This window comes from Marmota flaviventris, unplaced genomic scaffold (genome assembly GCF_047511675.1).
Source record: "Marmota flaviventris isolate mMarFla1 unplaced genomic scaffold, mMarFla1.hap1 Scaffold_320, whole genome shotgun sequence".
Lineage (NCBI taxonomy): Eukaryota > Metazoa > Chordata > Mammalia > Rodentia > Sciuridae > Marmota > Marmota flaviventris.
In genome coordinates this window covers 25,050-50,098 of record NW_027288187.1, presented here as the reverse complement: position 1 = coordinate 50,098, position 25,049 = coordinate 25,050, and positions in this window count along the sequence as shown.

Below are 25,049 nucleotides of genomic sequence, written 5' to 3'. Positions count from 1 at the left end.
TGGTGGTGGAGGTGATGTTGGTGGTGATGATGGTGATGATGGTGGTGATAATGATGATGGTGGTGGTGATGGAGAAGGAGATGGTGGTGATTATCATGGTGGTGGGCAACATAATGATGAGGGTGATGATGGTGGTGGAGGTGATGTTGGTGGTGATGATGGTGATGATAATGATGATGGTGGTGGCAGAGATGATTTTCATGGCAGGGATGATAGTTATTGTGATGGCAGGGTAAGGTGGTAATGAGGATAAGGATGGTTGCAAGGATACTATTGATGGGGATGTGGCTTTGATGGTGATGATATGAAGATGGCATTCATTGGATTTTATCTGGTGACATTTCTGAAGCTGAGGCTTTACACCGATGCCTGAGCATCTGCTGTCGGTCAGTTCACCCCACAACTCTCAAAAGTGCCGTGGTCCAAATCAGAAAAGTAAAACCAGGAGCAGTTAAATCTTTAACTACAAAATCACTCAAGAAGGCGACCCACAATGAGGAGCTGAGTCTTGCTGACAGTTCCCTCTGTGGGTTCCTATGGGAAGTCAATTGAATTGAATGAAAGGAAACATGACTTCATCTCCTTCTGTTAGCAAAGACACAATGAGAACCTGTTTACTGCTGAAGAGGATGGGCATGTCGCCATCGTTGGCAAGTATTTTAATAAATCGATACCAAGCTTTTTGGCAATGCATCTCAAGACAAAAAATATAAAAATAAAAACAAAAACAACTTTTTTTAAAAAAGTATTTTTAGTTGTGAATGGATCCTTTACTTTTTAAAAAATTATATGCAGTGCTGAGGATCAAACCCAGAGTTGCACCTCCTGCAATCCCATTTATTTATTTATTATATTCTTTGTTAACTGTTGATAGTTCTTGATTTTATTTGTTTATACGTGGTGCGGAGAATTGAACCCAGTGGCTCACAGATGCCAGGCAACTGCACTATCACTGAGCCACAGTCCTATCCCTTGCAATCCCTTTTAAAGGAATTATTTTAAAAAATGTGCCTAGAGTTTTATGCCTAAGGATTGGCTTTCAGCATGAGCTCTGATGAGGATAATAAGAGATCAATAAAAGTAGCTGAGGGGCTGGAGCTGTGGATCAGCGGTAGAGCACTCACCTAGCATGTGCAAGGCCCTGGGTTTGATCTTCAGCACCACATAAAAATAAATAAATGAAAAGGTAGGTCCACCTACAACTAAAAAGTAAATATTTTAAAAAAGATAAATAATAAATAAATAAAATCAGTGAGAGATGTTATATTTACAGAAGGGGGAACACTGTGCATGGGGCTTCCATTGGAAATAAGTTCATGTATAGAAACAAGATCTCAGTTATTGGGAAGGAGAGGTTGTAAGCAGGGACTCGACAGAGAGCAATGATGTTCCTGGACCATGACTTATTGTGTCCAGGGTCCATATTGTAGCTCTGCCTGATGCCTAGCCAGTCCCTTGGGAGGACCACACTCTGCAAGTGTGCAAAATTAATGGGTTCCACCATGATTTTCCCACCCTATGTTCACACCATTAAATTCAGATGGTGATGGTGATGGAGATGAAGATCATGGTGATGGTGGTGATGGTGGTGATGATAGTGATGGTTATCATGGTGGTGATGGTGGTGATGGTTATGATGATGGTGATGATGGTGATGAAGTTGATGATGGTGATGGTCATGATGATGGTGATGATCAAGGTGTTGGTGATAGTGATGATGGTGATGGTGGTGGTGTTGATGGTGGTGGTGGTGGTGATGATGGTGATGATGATGATGGTTATGATGATGGTGGTTATGATGATGGTGGTGATGGTGGTGGTTGTGATGATATTGATGGTGGTCCTAGTGATGGTGGTGATGATGATGCTCAAGGAGATGATAGTGACGATGGTGGTGATGATGGCACTATCATTGGCAGGTGGCGGGTTACCATTACAGAAGAAAAAAATTGGTGGATGGGGTACCCCCCCCATCCTGAGAGTCAAAATCCTGACCATGATCTTTCTAGAACCAAGGTCCCAGCCCACAGCCCCCTTATCCACCTTGGTTCTGTTGAAATGGGAGCAAAACAGGGTGAAGTCTGTTCAGATATCATGTCAACATTGGCATCTGTTCCCCTTGAGATAACCACGAATCAGTTGTAGGCTTTTGCTGAACCCAGTGGTGCAGGTTTATAATCCAAGTGACTCGGAGGCTGAGGCAAGAGGATTGCAAATTGGAGGCCAGTCTCAGCAACATAGTGAGATCCTTCCTCCAAATAAAATTATAAAAAGGGGCTGAGGGTGCAGCTCGGTGGTACAGCAAGTGTCTAGAATGTATGAGGTTCAATCCCAAGTACCACACGCACAACATATGGAAAAACTAAATGCACACGATGAGTTCCTTGCAATGCTAAAGTTTTCTCAATGTCCAGTATGGAGCCCCTCAACCCAGGAGTATCTAGGTTTAAATATCAACAGGTCCAGGGTCCAGGGAGCCCCGGAAGAGACTGTCAGAATCTCTAGGAGAAGGAAACCTGAGCACTTTGTTGTTTTTTTGTAAGAGAGTGAAGAATGTTTGGAACCAAATTGCAATAGGTCTCCAAGGGGCAGAGGAGCGGTCAGGGGAGGAGTGACCGTTCCTGACCCTTTGCTAAATGCCTCAGACGGGGTGAGGCGTTGGCGTGCATTGTCCTGTTGATCCTCTGCAGAATCAATCATTCTGACAGCGGAGTCTGGAGTCTGGAGCGGTGGATTCAGCAGTGACAGCCTTGATTTGCCCGTGGACATTCACAGCTCTGACCCCTGTGATCTGCTCACCTCTCCGTCTGGCGTACGTAGCCGTCCAGATGGTGCCATCGGACATAACTGCCCTTACCTTGGCTTGGCCCCCTGCCTGCTCCATCGCCAGCCACCGAGGGCTCATGGCTTGAGTGGACAGAAGCTCATTTCCAACTGTCCCAATGAGGGACCCAGTGACCAGTGGGTTATCTGCTCAGAGGGGGAGCCTGCCAGGCCAGAGTCTCAAAGCACAGCGTGCGCGGGGCGGGGAGAGGGGCTGGTCAGGGACAGAGCAGCTGTCTAGCGTGTGTGGAGCTCTGGACTCGTCCCCAGGCACCAAACACACGCACACACACACACACAAACACACTCATTGCACCACACAAAGAACGTCTCCCACCAGCACAAGCACAATTAGTGCTTATTAACATGGAATTGGTGACATATTCTGCATGTTCTCGATGATTTATTGAGGAAAAACAGGCTCTTATTTTTGTGCTTTTATGATAACCATCTCTGGCTAAATGTGAGCTGGGAAAAAAAGGGGTTTGAATTGCTGCTTTATTTATTTGTGGGTTTTTTTTTTTGCATTTTACTGGAAAATAGACATAATTGATAGGTTTAATATATTCTTCCTACACAATTAATGTCATGGTTGCGAGGTTTACATGAAAGACAGGAGAATCAAGCTGGTATGATTTATGGACAGTGCGTGAGAACCAGGCGCAGTGTCCCAGCCACACGGGAGGCTGAGGCAGGAGGATCACAAGTTGGAGGCCAGCCTCAGCAATTTAGTGAGGCACTAAACAACTCAGTGAGACTCTGTCTCTAAATAAAAAAGAAAAAGTCTGGGGACGGGGCTCAGTGGTGAAGCAATGAAGGGGCACTGGATGTATACCGGACCCTCATTATGTGTTCAATTTGCACAAACCCCAGCTCCTGTGATGACACTGGCCTCTATTTTCCTTCGGAAGTGAAGCTTTCTGTTCTCTCTGTAGCTGTTGAGAAACATAATTATTATTATTTTTTATTCTGTCTTAACAATCACTGTTATTTAGAACCCCGTTAGCTGTGGGGAGATGTCAACTTGGGCAGGGATTTGGGGGGGCTACCTGTTGTCATGGTGATATTGGAGCCCACAGAGAAGCCCTGAAGGACCATTCAGGCTGACCATGCAGAGGATCTAATTGGGGACATGCAGGAGACATGGGCACGTACAGGATGCTCATCGCCTCTGCTCTATCCCAGCCACAGCCATGAAAACAAAGAGCATTTCCAACAAACAAGCTTTTTGTAGGCATTTGGCCACTGAGCATTTGACACATTGAAAATATCATCTCTGTCTGTCACCCATCCATCATTCTGACTTCTGAGTAGAACAACAAGAGAAAAATCCTTTGACTGTAGCAAAAATCCACCTACACTATTTTTTCTTCCTTAGGTCTTTCCCTAAGTAATGCCTAGTCAAGAAATTCCGTTCTACCCCAACATCACAAAACTCTTCTCCTGGGTATTTTTTTGTGCCTTATTTTTAGCTATTTTTTTTTTATTTTTATTTTTATTTTTTTTGTATATGGGGTGAGGTAGGGATCCAAAGATATTTTTCACCCAGTTAGGCTAAAACTTGGTTCTTCTAAGTACAGTTGTGCTTTTTCACGTGTACTTCTATAGGGAAATCCCTGAAGAAGTTAACTTATGAAGCACGAAGTTTTACTTTGACTGTAAATGGGGAAAGTTGGAGTAAAAAATTGTGTGAACCCATTGATTGGCACTTGTGGTGGGAGGGCAGGATGGTCATGGCCAGGAGCGGATATTAGAGAAAGTAAGAGGTTATGGTTTAGATGTGAGGTGTCACCCCAAAGGTCACGTGTGAGACAAGGTGAGATGATTGGTCCTGAGTGGTCTCACCTGTCAGTGGATTAATCCATCCATATGGACTAGGTGGGTGGTAACTATAGGCATTTGGGGGGTCATTGGAGGAAACATCACAAATCTTCCTAAGTTCAAGTTGCCTCCTCTGTTGACCGTCCCCCACTTCTTGAGACGTGATTTATTTAGAGACAGGGTCTCACTGAGTTGCTTAGCGCCTTGCTCTGGCTGAGGCTGGCCTCCAACATGTGATCCTCCTGTCTCAGCCTCCCAAGATGCTGGGATTACAGGTGTGTGCCACTGTACCCGGCTCAGTTTTTGAAAAGGTTTTCTTTCCATTGTCTGATAGAGATTGAACATGGCCAAAATATATTTTCCAGGATATCTACAGTTTGTTACCTGATTTTCCTTTAATTTTATTCATGAATTCAAATAATGCAATGGAAGATTGTTATTAATTTAATTCAATTCAATTTAAAAAAATAGCTAATGTCATATTAAATTGGTTCCCTTTACTATTCCACTTAGGTTGCCTAGATCTACATTCTCAGGTGAATTTCATTTATAATTGTGTTGAGTTTTTCCAATTCTTTTGATATCCAACGATTCCTCCAAGAGATAGAGACAGTTTTCTTTCAGTTTATATTTTCCAAAGAAAAGTTCAACAAGGATTAATACATATTAGGTGAAAAGTATCTCGACTGATGTGTCGTGGGGGACACTTTTCTGACTTGTTCAATGGTATCTACCATTTTTCCTTTATTTAAATCTATTTCAGATTGTCTTCAACTTTCCTTTAGTAACTAGCACAAGTATCCTTTTTCTATGTCCCCGGAGTAACTTTCTCACTTATTTGTAGGTGTATATTTGAGGTTTTCTCTCCCTCTGGGTATTTCTTTGTAGACCCTTTGCATGGAAGTCCATATCACAAGTCCGTTACAGACTCTGGACCCTGAAACGTCTGTTTCTGCTCTTCTCTTGAGCGTGAAGATCCATATCTGTGCACATGCACATTCAATATTTGGATTTTTAACATTTCTTAGATAAATTGAATAATCGGGAATTTTGCAACGATATTCTCTTTAGGTGGCTTAACGAAAGATCACCGAGTAAAATTGTATGGCTTTGCCAGCTGCCATCATGAAGTATCCGTCGGTTTCTGGAAATCTCTTAGGGGCCAGTTTCTAACCCGATTGCTGTGCGGTGAGGGAGGGGATGATTGCACCACATCTGTCTTTTCAAAGCACCACTTCTGATTGGCATGCTCTGTAAGAACCCACGTCTGTCTGGAAGCGTTTTACATGCACAAAATCTAAGCTATATTCACAAACATTGGTTGATTTCTGCATCGAAAACTCCGAGGACTAGGAATGTTACACAATTTGGATTGTTTCAGGTTCTGTAATTGGTGCATATACAGAGTGGGATTCCCTGCAGACGGCGCCCAGTTCTAATCCGAAAAATAAAATAATGAATGAATAAAAGTAAAAATAGCCCAACACGAACAAAAACAAACCAAACCAACTGGTTTATATTTCCTATAGACCTTACGTTCTCAGTTTTGTTCAATATATTTCATAATCTTGGGCACAAAGCAGTGTTTCTTGGTTTGGAATTTTCCATTTGTGACATCAGGCTGGTGGTCAAAAAATGTCACATCATGATGCATTTTGGATTTGGGAAATTTGATTTAGGGATGTTGAACTTCTGTGTGTGTGTTTTTTATTATTATTAAATTTTCACAAGCATCTCTCTGTCAACTCATGCTTTCTTAGATTCTGAAGGAATTATGCCCCTAGATCATTTTTAAATTTCATATATAAACACCCACATATTCTGGTGAATACATATTTTCATTGAACTCGGGGAAACTCGACCCCTGAGCCCTGTCCACAGCCCTATTTTGCATTTTATTTAGAGTCAGGGTCTCCCTGAGCTGCTTAGGGCCTCACTTTGGCTGAGGCTGGCTTTGAACTCGCCATCCTCCTGCCTTAGCCTCCTGAGACGCTGGGATGACAGGCGTGTGCCACCAAGCCTGGTGATATGCTTCATAAATGTTTTGTGACTTTCTTCTTAGGTTCCTGTGTGAAGTTGTCAATGATACCTGTCAATCTTCTCTTTCTTTCCCAGTCTGTACTATTTAATTTTGAAATTTCTCATGTTTCTCTGGTATGAAGTTGGCCTCCTGATTTTTCCCCCACAGAGTTACCATAGAGTTCACATTTTTAGCCTCTTCATTCCTGTCCAAGTTTGTGTACCTTTTATTTTCAGCCACCCCTGGCTAAAGCAGCCCAAATTCACCCTAATTAGTTAATACAAAGTCTATTTCTCCAAATATTAAAAAAAGACCTCAATTTGTTAAAATGTTATCTTTGGCTTTTCTTACATTTCACTGTAGAAGTTGCTTTTATAATTGTATTGCTACATTCCTCGTTCCTCTTGCTCCTCCTCCCCTCCTCCTCCTCCATCTCCTCCTCCTCCATCTCCTCCTCCTCCTCATTCTCCTCCTCCTCCTCCATCTCCTCCTCCTCCTCCTCCTCCTCCTCCTCCTCCTCCTCCATCTCCGCCTCCTCCATCTCCTCATCCTCCATCTCCTCATCCTCCTCATTCTCCTCCTCCTCCTCCTCCATCTCTTCCTCCCCCATCTCCTCCTCCTCCTTTTCCATCTCCTCCTCCTCTTCCTCCTCCTCCTCCTCCATCTCCTCCTCCTTCTCCATCTCCTCCTTCTCCTCCATCTCATCTTCGTCCTCCATCTCCTCCTCCTCCTCCTGCTCCTCCTCCTCCATCTCCTCCTCCACCACCACCTCCTCCTCCTCCTCCATCTCCTCCTCCTCCTCCACCACCTCCTCCTCCTCCTTCATCTCCTCCTCCATCTCCTCCTCCTCCTTCTTCTCCTATTCCTCCTCCTCCTCCTATTCCTCTTCCTCCTCCTCCTATTCCTCTGCCTCCTCCTCCTCCTCTTCCTCCTCCTCATCCTCCTTCATTCATGAAGTTCTTTGAATTTCAAATGCTGAATTCCTTGCATGATTATTTTTTAATTGAAATCCCTCTGTCTCCCCATTCCTTCCCTCCACCTTTTCAGCCTCTGAATTCTGTCCTGGGGGAGGTGACCATTCACACTGCTCTTTCCTCTTGGCTTTCCCACGTCCGTCTCCTCTCCCTGTGATAAATTCTGAGGGAATCTCAGCTCCTGGTTCCTCCTCAGTGTCATTAGTGGCCGTGGCTTCTTTGCCGTGACATTTCATGATGACTTTTACAACAGTGCTCTGCCCTGGGTTGGCTTCTCTCCTCCGAGAAATACATCTTTCCACCATTTTTTTTCAAAGAAGGTTTAATACCTTAAATTCTCTGAGGAAATGTCTATCTGAAAACATTGCTCCTTTTCTTTTATATTTCAGATACGGTTTCCCTGGATGTAAACTGTGGGCTGAGTACCTTTGCCTTAAACATATTAAAAGCACCCAGTACATTTTTAAATTTTCACCCAATTTTCATTCCTTTGCATATAATCTACTTTTTCCTGATTAGGAGACTCCACTCTGCATTTTTTTTTTTAATTTGAAGTAGCAAAAATTAGGATAATGTGCCCAGAGTTCTCTTTTTCTTTTATGTTAAATTAGTCTGCACTTTTCATTTTGCAGAATGTGCAATCAAAGGAAGTTATCATTTTTTTTCTTTTAATTCTGTGAAATACTCAGCCTCTCTTTCTGATATGATTTCCCTCAGCCTTTAACCCTCTGTTTTTCTGTTTTTATAAGACTCCTTTTACGGGACCTCTCACCTTTCTGCCTCTTTATTTTGGCATTTAAGGGAGATTTCTTTTTCCATTTCTCTCTCACTGATACCTTTTGTGAAACAGACTCCGTAGCCTTCACCTGTGTGATCCGTGTTCACTGTAGTTTTCAAGTTTAGCTCGTTATTCGAGCTCTTCTACTTTAACCAGCTTATTCTTGTCGTTACCAAAAACCCGACAAGACCAATTACAGGACGAGTAGTATCTGGGGTTCATGGTTTCCGAGGTCCAGTCCCTGGTGGCCGACTCCGTGGCTCTGGCCCAAGGGGAGCAGAACAAGATGGCGGCAGGGCCTGGAGGAGGAGGGCAGCTCAGGACAGGGCACCAGGGAGCAGAGAGAGCTCTGCTCACCAGGGACAGGACAGAGACCCCAAAGGCACAGCCCAGGGACCCCCTCCTCCAGCCACAGCCCACCTGCTGCAGTCACCACCCAGTGAGTCCATCCAAGTGGATTAATCCCCTCATTAATTTAATAATCTCATAATCTACCTCTGAACACCTTTGCACCTTCTGACCCATGAGCTTTTGGAAAACACCTCCCATCTGAACTGTAATATCTCATGTTCAGATTTTAAATTTTTCTCCCTGTTGTGATCTGCATCTAGAAAACGTCTCTCAAATCTCATTCCCCATGTAGCCAGACCCCAAGGTGGACTTGAATCCTAGATGCTGTGCCCTCATCCATGGATCAATCCATTGCTGGTTGCATAGACTACGGAGAGGTGGGACCTATGGGGAAGGGGTCATCTTCTCCTCAGCCCCTTCCTCCATGTCTCTGCTCCCCAACTTTCCTGCACTGAGGAACTTTCCATTACCATTTCCTTCCGCCATATTGTTTCGGCCTTGGTGCCCACTGACCATGATCTGAATCCTCTGATCCCATGAGCCCAAAGAAATGGTCTCTCTTTCAGGCTGTTCTTGTGAAGTTTCCGGATCCTGTTCATGAAAACCTGACAAACACCCCCCCGCCCCCCGTCTCTTGATCTGCCATAAAACCATTTCTCATGGAGTCATACCGCCTTGTCTTTCCGTCCACTTGGGGACATTCAATGGACTTGGTCTGAATTCTTCTTCTGTTTGCTGGGGTCACTCTTCTTCTCCACCTCCGCCCCCCTCCTCATCTGATACGAGTTAATCCATTTGTTTTAATTGCTGCTTCTCAGCTCTCTCCTCAACGTATTTTTGGAAAAATCAATCATTCATTTCCTTGACTCCAGTTAACAATCTTTGTAGGGAATATATTTCCAGTTCACCATCGAATCCCTGCGTCTGGATAAAATCCCCCGGGGTGCTTTAGAGGCCAACGGGGACCCTTCTGCGAGATTTTGCTCTGCAAGAGACCCTCCAGTTGGGTGGTGATTCCAGAAAAAAAATACCAGGGATCAGCTTGAGCTCCAAAACCGACCCAGGAATTCTGGTGTCTTGATGAGAAAACCAAGAAGAAAATGGTGGGATGGGAGTCGCCGGGAAGCATCCCGCGTTCTGTAAATAGAAAGGAGCCAAGTGTCCAAGACATTTTAAAAATAACAAAGAAGGAATCACTTCTGGCTGCAGGAGGAGACTCGCACATCTTCCCGCCTCCCCGTCTGCCGTCGACACGTGTGGGCCAACAAACCAACTCCAGGCGGAATCCTGCCGATTGCCAACCCTTCTCCGGAGCGTTGCCATATCTGTCTGACGTCTGTGGGTGCCAATGAGCCTTCACTTACGGCAAAATAACGCCCCCAAAGCCCCAAATTGCACCCGGGAAGCTCTCTTTCTCTTTTAATTTTTAAGAATTCCATCTGCAACCCTGCAACCGATGTTTGCAGACGATCCTCCAAGTGGAAATCGTTGTGAATGTTCTATAATATTCCAATTTCAACCGAATCCCCAACATGGGATATTAAAACGTGGGACCCGGGCGGACCTTGGAAAAGTCATGGATGCTCTACCGTCATGAAGGGATCATCCGTCACTGGGATGACCACTAATGGATTAAGGACTCAACGGTCTGTTTTGAGAGTGCGTCTGGCATAAATGCGAGTACGGCCACGGCATTTGGCATTTGTTCTTTCACCCTAGGATGAATTCCACCAGCCTGGGTCTTGGCCACGGAGTAAGCCAACACTCGACGCAACCCCTTGAGCGTACCATACCTGCATTCCATGTAAACCTTTTTGCTCAGTAATTTTCCTATTGGGTGAGATTGTGTTATAGAAAACAGGCTATACACATTTCAAATCAGCATGTTTGAGAAATGAGGACCACCTGCCGTGGCGGCCACCGAAACTGTGTTGGATTTGTGGTCATTGAACCTTCCTTGACAAATTATCATTTGTCCTATGCAGAGAGGTGTCCCTTTCCAAGGTTGATCTCCACTCTTGCCTCTCATGGATGACAGGATGTCGGACGACATGTAGGAACTTTTTGAATCAATCACAAGATTTTTCCCCCCAGGAGGTTAATTAATTCCCTTTTTAACGTTTGCTTTTGACTACTTTATAAGTGTCATTTAATCCTCGAGAATCCTGGTACATGCACTGACACTGTCCATGGTGATAAAATTGCGTCTTAATAATGTCACATGTAGGTCCCGTCTACGTGACTCTGTGTCCTTTGAATCCCATACCTGTGCTTGCTTTCTCAGACAAGTATTGTGCAGGCTGACGTATTCTGGTCCTAGTGAAAAACAGAAAAACTGTGGCCATTTGCATCATTTTGACAGTTAGATAGACCCAGCATCGAGGGAGTTCAATGTAGGATTTCTTGGACTTCATGGTGGTGTCAAAGTGACACGCATTCAGTGGAAATATTTCTTGGATTTTGTTTTTTTTTTGGTACCAGGGATTGAACTCAGACGCACTTGACCCCTGAGCCCCATCCCCAGCCCTATTTTGCATTTTATTTAGAGTCAGGGTCTCCCTGAGTTGCTTAGCACTTGCTGTCGTTGAGGCTGGCTTTGAACGCACAATCCTCCTATCTCAGCCTCCCAAGCTGCTGGGAGGACAGGCATGTGCCACCGTGCCTGGCTATTTCTTGGAATTTTAAGTATTGATATTTTTAAGGGATATGTGACACTCTCTTGATGACAGACATTGGCAGCCAGTCCCATGTTCCTGTCAATCAAGCTGTCAAAAGGAGAAGCAACCAATACTCTCCTGTATATTTATGGTGTGCACCAGACTAGGCGTATTAAATGTACCTCAGCCAATTCCCTTCTCAAGCTCTAGTGGAATCTTGGGACGTGTCCCCGTCAAACCTCTTGAAACACCTGAGTTCATGAGAGTCCCATCTGCTCCACTTCCTGTTAGATTTTCGTCTTCGCTCTTTGGACGTTGCTATAACAAAACACCAAAGGCCGGGCGATGTATGTAGACAAAAAAAAAAAAAAAAAGCTGTGTTTAGCTCATGGTTTGGATACTGAAAACTCAACATTGGTGGCTTCGTTTGTTCGGATCCTGGTAAGGGTCTCAAGGTTAAGGGTGTCCTGGTGGGGACAAGTCCCTGAGAAATCCCTTGCAAAACAGGAAGTCAGCGATTGGGGAGGGAGCTGTGAAGGTTTTTGATAGCAGCTCCCTGGGGCCGACTAGGGTCCCATCTTCTCAGGCAGAACTTCCAATGACCTAACCTCCTCCCTGTAGGCTCCGCCTCTTAAAGGTCCCACCCCATGCATGTGCCACACGGTTTTGAAGGAGTAAAAACTTGGAGATCAGGATTTTTTTTTTTTTAAACAAAGCGCATTTCTGACCTGAATTCATGTCTTCTTTCACAATTGGGACCTGTTGTCCCCATGGGACCCATTGACACTGTCTCATCTGAGTTGGGTCATGGAGTATTTAGCTCACATTATCCAAAAATTTTATGTCTTTCTGTCATTGATTTTGCACTAACAAAACCTTGTATTCTATTTGATTCCATGTTTTGCTTATTAATTTAATTTTATTTTTTCCTCATTGAACCCAGGGGCACTCTGTCGCCAAGCTGCACCCCCTTCCAATTCATTGTGAAACAGTTTCTCACTAAATGGTGGAGGCTGGCCTCCATCTTGTGACCCTCCTGACTCAGCCTCCCTAGTCTCTGGAATTGCAGGTGTGGGCCACCACGCCCGGCTATTTGATTGAACATGTGGTGTGACATTCACAGTGTCATTGACAGGTGTTTATATGGCCTCTGAAGGTTTTTGACATCCAGAGAGTGATCCTTAGGGCTCCAAGTGCTCCTTAGACACCTCCAAAAAAGCATGAATTTACGATGCAGAAGGTTAGTCTGACGCGGCTTCCGTCTGTGAGTTGCTTGGGAGACAGAACTTTTATTAATGCTCAGCACAAATGACAGACCAGGAGAACTGATGTGGGGCCAGCCCTGGGCTCAGGGTCAGAGGTAGCAGTTCTTGAGGGTGGCATCTGTCCCAGTGCTGGGGCGGTTTCTAGGCCCCCCGCCAGGGTTCTCTGAAACCCTTGTCTCTGTGTCTCAGGTACCTTTGAGGGTCCAGATGCTCATTCATCCACCCTCAATCTTCTGGAAACACGCTCTGGAGATGTCCCCTGCAGTTTTTATTTAAATTAGTTTTAACATTTGAACTACCGGGCAGTAGAATGCATTCATGCCCTTGGATAGAACATACGTAGATGGGGTATAATTTTTAATTTTTTTTTCTGATTATGTGTGATGTAGAATCACATTGGTCCCACAGTCCTGTGTGTACATAAGGTAACAAATAAAGTCCCATTCATTCTTCAGTCCTTCCTATCCCCAGATCCCCTCCCCTCCCTTCACTACCCTATACCTAATCCAAAGTGCCTCTACTCTTCTCTAGCTCCCACCTCCCTTATTGTGAATTAGCATCATAATATTAGAAAAAAACATTCAGCCTTTGGTTTGGGGGACTGGCTTATTTCACTTGGCCTGATAGTCTCCAACTCCATCCATTTACCTGCAAATGCCATCATTTTATTCTTTTTCATGCCTGAGTAATACTCCATTGTGTAGGCATACCACATTTTTTTTATCCATTCATCTACTGAAGGGCATCTAGGTTGGCTCCACAGTTTAGCTATTGTGAATTGAGCTGCTATGAACATGGATGTGGCTGTGTCCCTGTAGTATGGGCTGATTTTAAGTCCCTTGGGTATAGACTGAGGAGTGGGATAGCTGGGTCACATGGTGATTCCATTCTGAGTTTTCTGAGGAATCTCCATCCTGTTTCCAGAGTGGCTGCACCAATTTTCAGTCCCACCAGCAACATAGGAGTGAGCCTGTCCCCACAGCCTGGTAGTTTTCACGAGGGTTTCCTTGCTCGCATCTGAGAAGCCCTGCAGTCTCTGTTGACATCTGGGCAGCCTCAAGAGTGGGTGGAGGAAACTCAGACTGAAATGGCTTTTCCAACCACGATGGAGCTGGGGTCGGAGCCCACCAGAGTCTCCAGTGCTTCCTGGACTTTGATCCAAGCTCATCATTTCCTTGACCTCGAATCTGTGAGGCCGTGTCTACGTGAGCGAGGAAGGATCAAAATGAACCAGCCTTTCAGCATTCAAGTGGTGTGGACAATAACGGATCCAGCTGGTCTTCTGTTTTCTTCCAAGCATCTGAACATTTTTGCCTGCAACGATGTGGCTATTTATTCTCGGAATTTCCAGGTGAACAAGATGTTCTTCCATAGGAGAATGGAAAAATAACCTGTATTATGTCTGTTCAATGGAATATTATATGGCACTGAAAAAGGTGAGCTACAAGAACATGCAAAGAAATGGGAGAACTGTGGACACAGACACTAAGTGACCCCAATGTATACTGCTAACTGAACAAAGCCAATCTGAAATGTCACCTGCTACTAAAAGCAAAACTAGATAAACAAACAAACAAAAAATATATATATGGACAGCCAATGAAGTTCAGCCTCAGATAGACTCGGGCCTCTTCAGTTGCCCTGATTAATGCTTCCTCCTGTAGGGAAGCAGAGCTTTTCCTGAAGATCCAGGGGTCCCGAGGCCGCTCCCTACGGGCACTGAGGAAATGCCTTTTCCTTCCCACAGCCTCCAAGAGGGAATTCACCAGGGACCTCACAAGAGTGTGGGTGAAATATTTGTGGTCATTTCCATGGAAAAAAGGAGACAGTATTTGGGGTAACGCATAGTGGAGACCTGATGGTAGAGTGCTTTAGCCTGGAGCTGCAGCCCCAATTTTCATTTTTATTTTTATTCTTGAGACAGCATCTTGCTGCATTGCCGAGGCCGGCCTCCAACTCAGGATACTCCCTCCTCAGCCTCCCAAGCTGCTGGGATGACAGGTGTGCACCACGGCGACCGGCTAAAGTGGTTAATTTTTAAATTGAAATTTGTCCCGGGATCCGAATGATTTTGGCAGGGGGTGCAGCATGGGAATCTACCCATTGTGCCTGAACCCAGATGCGCGGTGCCTTTGGGTGTCCTACATGTGCAAATGCATGATCAGAGCCTTCCTCTCCTTCCGGGATGTCGTCTGAGCCGCTGGGGAGACGGGGACGGAAGCCAACTGTCGCGCGCAAAAATGCCACTTTGCTCCTGACTGGAGCCATAAGGTGTCATTTCTGCATTGCTAGAAAGCTGCCGTCGCTTGCGATTCCAGGATTGCTTTCTGCCGGGTGCTCCCCCTCAGTGGAAAATAAACGCTGCCAATGGAGCGCGTCTGTGGAGGAGGCGACAATCAGGGTAAACAGTGGCAATTTGGGAATGCAGAGTGCAGGTCTGCGCAGGATCTGAATGAAACCTTGGGGTCGATTTCAAAGTGAGCCTGGACGGATGCACCCGTGTGCACACCGCTCAGCACAGAAACGGGTGCAAAACCACCTGCCCTCCTCCTCGGTCCCCACCCACGCTGCCGCTGCGCCAGCCTACGGAATCGCACACGCACCTTCCTTCCGGCTCCCCCTCTGCTGAGATACGCCGAGTTCTTCAGGTTCACCTGTCACACAGTTGCCAGGTAGTTAGCAACAGTGTGACGGTGCACAGCATCGGCTGACATCGTGGGGTTTTGCAGGATAACTGTTAACTATTCCTGCTACAAAATAAAAGAAAAAATAACATGGTGCCATAAAATACCAATGGATCGCAGCTTCGCGCTTTGAACCAGCTTTCCTGGGGGGGTGGAACTGTCCCCAGGAAAGCCGTTTTCCAGGGTCCTCTCCTGTTAGAACTCCATGCATCCACAAAGGACATGTCCCCACTCCTAATTCAGTGTCAGGACTCTGGGGAGAGTTTTTGCATGTGCAGTTTAATAATGCAAACAGAAGGGGAAAAATAAAGGTGCGTAGGTTTCTTACGCAATGAGTTATTCCAACTAGTTTGCACCGGTGATGAGTTCAGTCGGAGCACAGGGCGCCTGTGAACGGGGGTGCACGGTTCTGCAGAGAAGCCAAGGCGACCCGGGAGCACGGATGATTGGCAGGTGCTCATCAAGGGGCGGAGTCAGGGCGCCTTCTTCTGAGAAGTGGTCTCTACTCGGAAAACCAGCCTCTCCCTCCCCGTGCAGATGGGTGGATGGGCGGGTGGGTGGATAGGGAGGTGGGTAGGTGGGTGGGTGGGTGGGTGGATGGATGATGGATAGAAAAAGAGATGATAGATAGATACATGGTAGATAGACAGACAGACAGAGGCATGGGTGGATGACTGACATTGATTGACAGATGCAGATAATAGGGAAGTCGAGGAGATCCAGATGATGGATGGATTCACGGACCCATTGAAGATCTCTGAGAGATTTTTCTAACACTTTCGGTGGCTGATTAGTGACAGGTCTCTTCGTGTAAATTAGAAAGAATTCACACGCACTCACACACATGCACGTGCACAGAGAGACCAGAAGCCCCCCGAGGTCCAGATGGGGCTGACCGGGGTCAGCTGAGGCTGCTTCCTGCTCCCAGAGGGTGCCTTCTCCTGGGTCCTCCATGGTGGAAGGGCAGGGACTTCTGGGGGTCTCTCTGATAAGGACCCTGGTCCCCTTCATGGGCTGCACCCTGTGACCTCAGCCCCTCCCAGAGCCCCCCTCCACACCAGCACCTGGGGTGAGGGGTCAACGTGGAAATTTTAAACTATACGAATTTTCAGATCTAAGGTTGGTCAGTCAGTCTGTCCATCCATCTAGCTATATTATTTATCCATCTATATATATTATTCCATTCCTGATATTACATGACTTTTAGATTTTTTCTTTTTTTTCCTATTATTATTATTATTATTATTATTATTATTATCATCATTTTTTTTTTGGTGGGATGAAGGAGGGCTTTGAAGCCAGCCATGATCTACTACTGACCACCATCCAGCCCTTTGCCAGGTTGCTGAGGCTTGGCCTCCAAATTGCGATCCTCCTGCCTTAGCCTCCACAGTTGCTGGGATGACATAAGTTTGCCACAACTTCTGCTGTTTTTTTTTTCTTAATTATTCTCCGTGTCTCACTGGGATTTAAGAGGAGAGGACACTTCTGACAGATGTCAATAGAGGCACTCTGACCCGCCCTTGACGTCCAGAGTTGCAAATGTTTGTTTTCCGTAATAATGTGTTTAGATTTTTTTTGATGCCTCCTATACATGATACGATGCTTCTGCCTCCGGGAGCTCCCACTGTGATCTCTCTCTCTCTCTCTCTCTCTCTCTCAATGCAATCAATCTCTCTTCTGGTTCAAGTGCAAACTTGACATTTTGATACCCGAGATCAGAGCCATCCTGATTGGAGAGATGTTTACTCGTGGCTCCGTCTTTCCAAAATTCCAGCCCAACTCCCTTTGGGTGCAGATGCCTTTCCCGTCCCTGAACTCGCGATGAACTCGACCCACATCTTCGTATCTCGCACATCTCTGTGCTTTCTCAGAGCACCGTAGGATGATAAGGCTTGACGGACCAAAGACCTGGGCTGATTTTTTTCCTATAAACAGAGCCAGCGTTTTCCCGCCTCGCCGGGCACCGACGTGACCAGGTTTGACACGGCGTCCTCAGGCGAAGGTGCTTTCAGGGCGAGTTGCACAGAGCTTCAGGAGAGAGATGGTGTAGGGAGAGCCTCGTTTGCAGCAGAGACGTGCTTCTGTTCACTTTTCCCAGAATCCTTCCGTTCGTGCATGTGAAAGTGTCAGCTGATACCGATGGAGATGATGCAGAGCATTCTTGCAAATCATCCTTGTGCATCTTTAATAAGCTCTTGGGTTCTGCAAAGCCTGGTTGTGCACTAGTTTCTGGTGACGTAAGAACAGGGAGTGGGTCTCTTCCACCCCATGCAGCCTGGGGTGTGAGCACCCACCCGAATGTGCCCAGAGAACACAGGACCAAATGCAGATGGGCGTTCCCCTGTCAGACTCCGGGTAGAGTCCAACAAATAAGCATCTATTTCTGACTCGAAAGGTATAGAACGGAATCCCATTGACTTGAGAGGCTGAGGCAGGAGGATCGCAACTGGGAGGCCAGCCTCAGCAGCTTAGTGAGATCGTGTCTCTAAATAAAAAAAACGTGCCCCGATAAATGATCATCGGACCCCAAACGTCCACAACACCCAGGTGGAGGAACTGTGGTCTCCTGGTCGGCAGAGAAAACGTGATCAACTGCCCACTCCCAAGACCAGCTGCAAACCGAGCGTTTGGTGTTGGTCGAGCTCCTCGCGGGGGCTCGGGGTGGGTCCCTCAGGCCATGCACAGACATGGAGAGGAGGACTTTGCAGGCATCGGGTGCATCGGCAGGGAAAGACGGATGGAGAGGTGCAGAAACCCTGGGGTCCATGCTCTGCAGGGTTGAGGGGTGCAGCATGGCGGCCCGACGTCCAGCCTGGGATAGTGCAAAATTGGAGGTTGCAGCGGTTTCTTGAAGGCTTAGGGCAGAGGGAGGGCAGACAGGGTCAGAGCGTGGAGACCTTTGCAGAGAAACCCGTCAGCCATCGACGTGCACAATCAACGCGACTCGGTGACTGTTTCATCCCTGACTCTTTCCTTTCTACGCCTTGGATGGAGCCTCTAACCCAGAGGTTGACTTTCGAGGTACAAAGGCACCTTAAAAGTCGTGCTTGCTGTTGGGAGTTTGCATTCCGAGCAGGAGAAGGGTCGCTGGGCACGATGACCAGGTGGACGTCAGACTCTTGCATTTCAGCATCCAATCAGCTTTTTCCCTTGGAATTCTTCATCATTCTCGGGAGGGGGATCTGTCTCTTTATCCTACTCGTCAGGGACACTCACGCAGAACTTTCTCCTGCACAGGTCTGTGACATCCTTAGGCAACCATTCCTAATGTCCTCGTCCTCGCAGCCACAGAGGGTCAGAACCCAAGGACGTCTGTTCTGTGTTTACTTTATGATGAAGTCTGAACGGGTCGGAGTGGGATGCGGTTGCTAAGCAACCCCGAGTGGGTGCATCCTGGAACTTCTGAGTGACATTGATTCCTCTGCCTCGGGGAGAATCCGTGTGACAAAGGGATGGCTGTCCAGGACACCAAGTTCATGCGGTTTGTTGTCGTTGTTGGTTTGCTTTGTTGGATGGACTCACTGGGTGGTGACTGCAGCAGGTGGGGCGTGGCTGGAGGAGGGGGTCCCTGGGCTGTGCCTTTGGGGTCTCTGTCCTGTCCCTGGTGAACAGAGCTCTCTCTGCTCCCTGGTGCCCTGTCCTGAGCTGCTCTCCTCCTCCAGGCCCTGCCGCCATCTTGTTCTTCTCCCCTTGGGCCAGAGCCATGGAGTCGGCCACCAGGGACTGGACCTCAGACACCAGGAGCCCAAATCAACTTTCCCTCCTTGAAATTTCCATGTATATTGGCCACAGCAATTAAAAAAAGTGATTCAGTCTGATTTTTTTTTTTTTTTTATCAGAAGCATTTTAAAAACGAGAGTTAAGGAAACGTGGTTTGTAATGAGTGTCTCATGAGGGTCTTTAAAATGTGTCCACCCTTGAAACATCTGAGCGTCTAGAGCACGAATTCTAACGAGAAAAATGAAAACTCGTGCCTTTATATGAATATCAGGAAAAATTCCCCTCACGATAAAAAACATATTTGCATGACAAAAGAGGAGCCCCCCCTCCGTCATGATATGAGGGATGGATCATCCAGGAGACCTAATAAATTTAACGGATGCACGTCACGTAAGAGAAATAAGAAATGAAGGAAAATTGGAGAAGGAGACATCAGTCGTGATCCTTGGAGGACTGAGGTTCCCAGAAACCAGTGAGACCCCGAGAGGGACCGTGGACCTCAGGAAGGAAGACCTTCAACGGAGCCATGGACGCCCTTGATGTAAAGGACAGAGCAGGACCTCGGCAGGCAGGACCCTGTAGATTGCATTAATTTAGGATGCACACCAAGGTCTTCCAGCCCTTGTGGAGCACACACAGAGGTCACCTTGGACATCACATCACCCTGAGTCCACTAAGTGGCAGTGGAATTAAAATATGCAGACTTTAGAGCCATCCTGTGGGAAACCCCTGGATCCAAAGCACCCACCTCAAACTAGTCTTAAAGAAAAAAAAAAATCACAGAGGAAATGAGAAAATTGGGAGAACTGAATTATCAGGGAGCCAGCAGCTGCCGATTCATGAGGCATCGTAAAGGACACTTAGCAGGGATTTGTGGCCGGCCACACCGTCACTGAATAAGCAAAAAAAAAAAAAAAAAAAAAAAAAAAAAAAAATATATATATATATATATATATATATAGAAAATCCAGTTTACACAAAAGAGAAGTGTGGGGTTTCCTATGAGGGAGTGACTCTGTATGTAAGGGATCATCGCTTTCCAGTTTTTATGCCAATGAACATGTTAAGTGGAATGGATGCATTTAATTCCAAACACAGGTTTTTTTTTTGTTGTTGTTTTGTTTTTTTGATTCAATAAGATAAACTAGACAGATAATTCTAGAAGAGTAAGATTTGCAACAGAGAAAATGCAGGTCAGATGGATGGATTCTTAAGATGAAAATAATTTACCTTTTTATTTCAATGTGTTAATCTGGCATTAGTGGAACACGTGTGTTTACATATGCATGTATGTAGTTGGGTTTGGATGGACAGATTGATAAACAGACCAACACCAGAATATCTGATATACGTAGGTTTGCATTTAAAACTACATATTCATCACACATCATATGACCCATGTAATATTCAGTATATCTACTCAGTATGCATATTCATTTAGATGCACTAAATACATACTTATTCTTAGATATATATCTTACCCATATATTTAAATGAACATAGATAAATATGTGAATATTTATATTTATTTTAAAACCATAAATATATATTTATTTACATAATGTCTATTTGTATTATATCATAAATATATTTATATTATGTATCAATACATAGGAATGTTTATTTAATGATAATATATAAATATATATTAAATACATACCTTACCATATATGCATATCTTACTACACACACATATACTCACACACACACACTCACAAGCACTTACACTCACACTCACACACACTCACACACACTCACAGACACACGCACACACTCTCACACACTCACACACATAAACTCACACACACGCTCACACAGACACACACGCACACACAAACTCACACACACACACTCACACACACTCATACACATTCTCACACTCACACACATGCACACTCACAGACACACATGCACACACTCACACTCACACTCTCACACACACTCACACTCACGCACACTCACACACTCACACTCACACATTCTCACACTCTCACACACACTCTCACACACTCACACTCTCACACACACTCACACACACTCACACTCACACATTCTCACACTCACACACACTCTCACACACTCACACTCTCACACACATTCTCACACTCACACACACACACTCACACACATTCTCACACTCTCACACAAGACTCACACACACTCACACACTCTCACACACACACACACTCACACACATTCTCACACTCACACACACTCACACACACACACACACACACACACACCACACACTAAGACCAAACACTAAACCGTCAGCTCAACCCTGACACCATCACAAAATACTTAGCAAAGGACACCGTCATGGTCACCCTAGGGGAACACGGGTCACCTCGTGTCTTTGCTCAGTGCTTGGACGATACCGCCTGTGGTCAGCTGACCAGCTGCAGGTGGGATTTCTCTGCGTGTGACCCACGCCCAGCCTTCCTCGACCTCAGGACTGTGGCCTCGTTAATTCTCCCCATTTGATGATGTGAGAGGGGCTCAGGCGCCGTGGGGGGCTCTGTCCTTTAGTCTTCTGCATAGAATCTGTCACCAGGAAAAGGCCAGGGTTAACCCCCTCCTGCCCACTGGGGCTTGTCCTTGACCATGGAGGAGCACCCTCCAGGTCACTCCGCATCCTCCCTTCAACCCGCGAGCACTGAGCGCCTGCTCTCCCATACTCAGAATTCATGTAAGGCCGTCACCAAGGTCTGAAGGAATGTCAAGAGGTCATTTTTATTATTATTGTTATCATTCTGTTTCTTCTTAATTCATAGCATGCTCTAAATTGCTGCAAGTCCACAGAGAAGGACATCCAAGTGTCCTGTTAGATATTGCATGAGCTTGGTTCGTTGTGACGGTGTGAACATGGACCCCACTTGAACTTGCTGCAGTTACTGAGCATTTCCTGTTCGGATCATTATCACTCAGGTGACCAAGGACGTTGTAGGGAGTAAAAATGTGTCGTTAAGTGGGATAAAAAATCCATTTAATGACACATTGAAGATTTATTTTTCCAGTTAATTTTTGTTCCACTTGAGGACACATTTATGATTCTCTTCCCGTTATGGAAAAGCATATGATCGTTGCAATTCAATGATTGCAGATTTTAAATTGTTCTGTGTGATTTGCTTACAGGGATCCTAGACATTAATATATTGAAAGGCTGATTTTATTTCACAGGGTTTATTTTTATTTCATTAATTTATTTTAAACACTACTGAGATTTTAAGAGGCACTGTTATGAGCATTTCTTTGGGGAGGGGGTATTAGAGATTAAGCTTGGGGGTCCTCAACCCCTGAGCCCGTCCCCAGCCCTATTTTGCATTTTATTTAGAGACAGGGTCTCCTGACTTGCTTACGGCCTCCCTTTGGCTGAGGCTAGTTTTGACCTTGCAATCCTCCTGCCTCAGCCTCCCGAGCAGCTGGGATGACAGGCATGCACTACCGCGTCTGGCTAGCCCTTTAGATTTAAAAATAATATCTCCTGGGTTTGCACAAGATCTTGAGCTTTGCTTCTGATTATCTGCAGCAGCCGCGGCATTACGTAGGACGGGCTTTACTTTTATAGCATTTTATTTCTTATAATGCATTTATCATGGAGGGGAAAAAAAAGGAGGTTGAATCTTTAACTTGATTTGTTATTTTCAAGTGTCAAAAGAGCTGTTGGGGCTCCGGCCCACCAATTTGCAAGAGAACGCCTCATTTCTTCCCTGTGAGTAATGATTATTTAGACAATTTCCACTCGTGGGTTTCCGTTTGTTGGGATAATTATCGCAATTATCAAGATGGTTGGATTTCATGGCCAGTTGACCACGAATCAAAATATGAACGGGGATAGAGACTCTTGGATTCAAATGCAAAATAAGTAAAATAAAAAGAAACACGGAATGAACATTTTGGAAAAAGTGATTGCCAGAATGCATTTTTCAATATTTTTTCTTAATTTCTAAAAGGGTGCATTTTTTTTAAATTTTGTGGAGAATATTCAATTTTTCCTTATCTCAAATCCATGCTATTTTACAGTTTTCAAAATATCAAAAAAGCTATTGTTTTAATTCCCAATCTATATGTTCAGAAATCTGTTTTCCTTATAGATACATTTTAAATAATGGAGCAGTTCAAATATTTGCATTTCAATCTACTTCAAATTCATTCACTCTAAGAATTTTAGAGGTAAATTGTACCTGAATTTAAACGACTGTACACATTTTTTTTTATTTTACGTGTTTTGCATTATATATTTACTTCATTTTATGAAAAATGTCAAACCCTCAAAATCATCTCCCATTAGTAGAAAAGTTCAGAAGGAAAAAAAAAATAACTCAAAAATCTTTAAGCTCCTTGTTCCAAGCCCCATAATATACAATTTTTCTATTTAGGTTTTTAACTGGAATATCTTTAAAGGTGAAATTATTATTTTTTCATTGTAAAGTGTGCCCCAATTTACACGATGGTCCACAACATTCATAGAGATGTTTATCTGCTTTCAAAGTAATTATCATTTTGTTTCATTTTATTAAAAATGTCCAAATTCCACAGTGTTCATTACTTTGATCAAATATGTAATTATATTATGTTGGGGTGCTTGCATAGATGAAATCTATTCATTTATTTAATATTTATCCAGGTGCTGGGGATTGAACTCAGGGGCGCTCGACCCCTGAGCCCCATCCCCAGCCTATTTTGCATTTTATTTAGAGACAGGGCCTCCCTGAGTTGCATATGGCCTCCCTTTGGTTGAGGCTGGCTTTGAAATCCCGATCCTCCTGCCTCAGCCTCCCGAGCCGCTGGGATGACAGGTGTGCTACACGGCACCTTGCTTATATATATATATATATATATATATATATATTTAACATATATTTTATTTCTTTTTACTTTCTGCTCTTTTGTGGTTTCACCTATGAGGGGTCCTTGATAGAAGTCTTACAGAACATCTCCTTCCCCCGGTTCATACCCCAAGAGGGCGTGACAATTCTGTGCTCCAAACACTCACAGAGAAATCTGCTTGGTCTGTGCTACATGACGTCTTATTAAGAGGTGACTGTCACAGACAATGCCACCATGGAATAAATCCAGAGGGGACTTCCCCTCCTCCGCGGAGCCCTAGGCATCTTGGATGCATCTGTGGCAGCAGGATGGTCCCATATCGATGGTTCGTCCCAGGCACCTTGACAGCCTCATCCCAGGTCCCAACCGTGGACCATGAAAAACCGCTCCTGCTCGGGCTGAAGAGGGAAAATGAAGAGCTTTGCATTTTCTCTTGGCATTTCCTGCTGTGGTGAAAAAGGTCAGATGTGCCATTTAAAGGGCTCCATGCGTGGAGCATGACAAATGTCACCAAGTCCATTCAAGTGCTTTCCCTTGGCACATTTTGGCCAGTTTCCAGAATGCTGCCGCAAATCCCTCCACTTTTCCCCCCCAGATGGAGTTGCAACATTTGGCTGGTGCTAATCGCCTGCCTCACTGTGAATTGCAGTTGGAGAAAAACTTCCTGTTCGATATGGAGATCGTGTGTTGCAGAGAATTGCAAAGGATGGCAAAATAAACAAAACAAAACAAAAAAAAACTGTATTCAGTTGTCCGTTGGCCTTCACCAATAAACAGCATCCCAGTTCACTAACAGATGCTCATTGCAACTGAAATGTCTCTCTCCAGGACAACATAAAGACACTAGGTAACAGCTCCCTAGGTCCCTTAAACCTATATGTGTATACATGGTTGCATAGATGTGTGTGCAAATGTGAACACACACTTAATGCACAGCTGTATCCACCATGGTGCATGAGTGTGTGCCTATTTGTATACATGTGTGCATATTTGTGTGCATATCTATATTTGCATATGTGTTTGTCTTTGTCTAGGAAAAAATGCACAAGACACTTTGAACTGGTTATAGCTCTTCAAGGTGCAGGATTTTCAGGTGGGGATTTTCAGAGCAAATTAAAGCAAT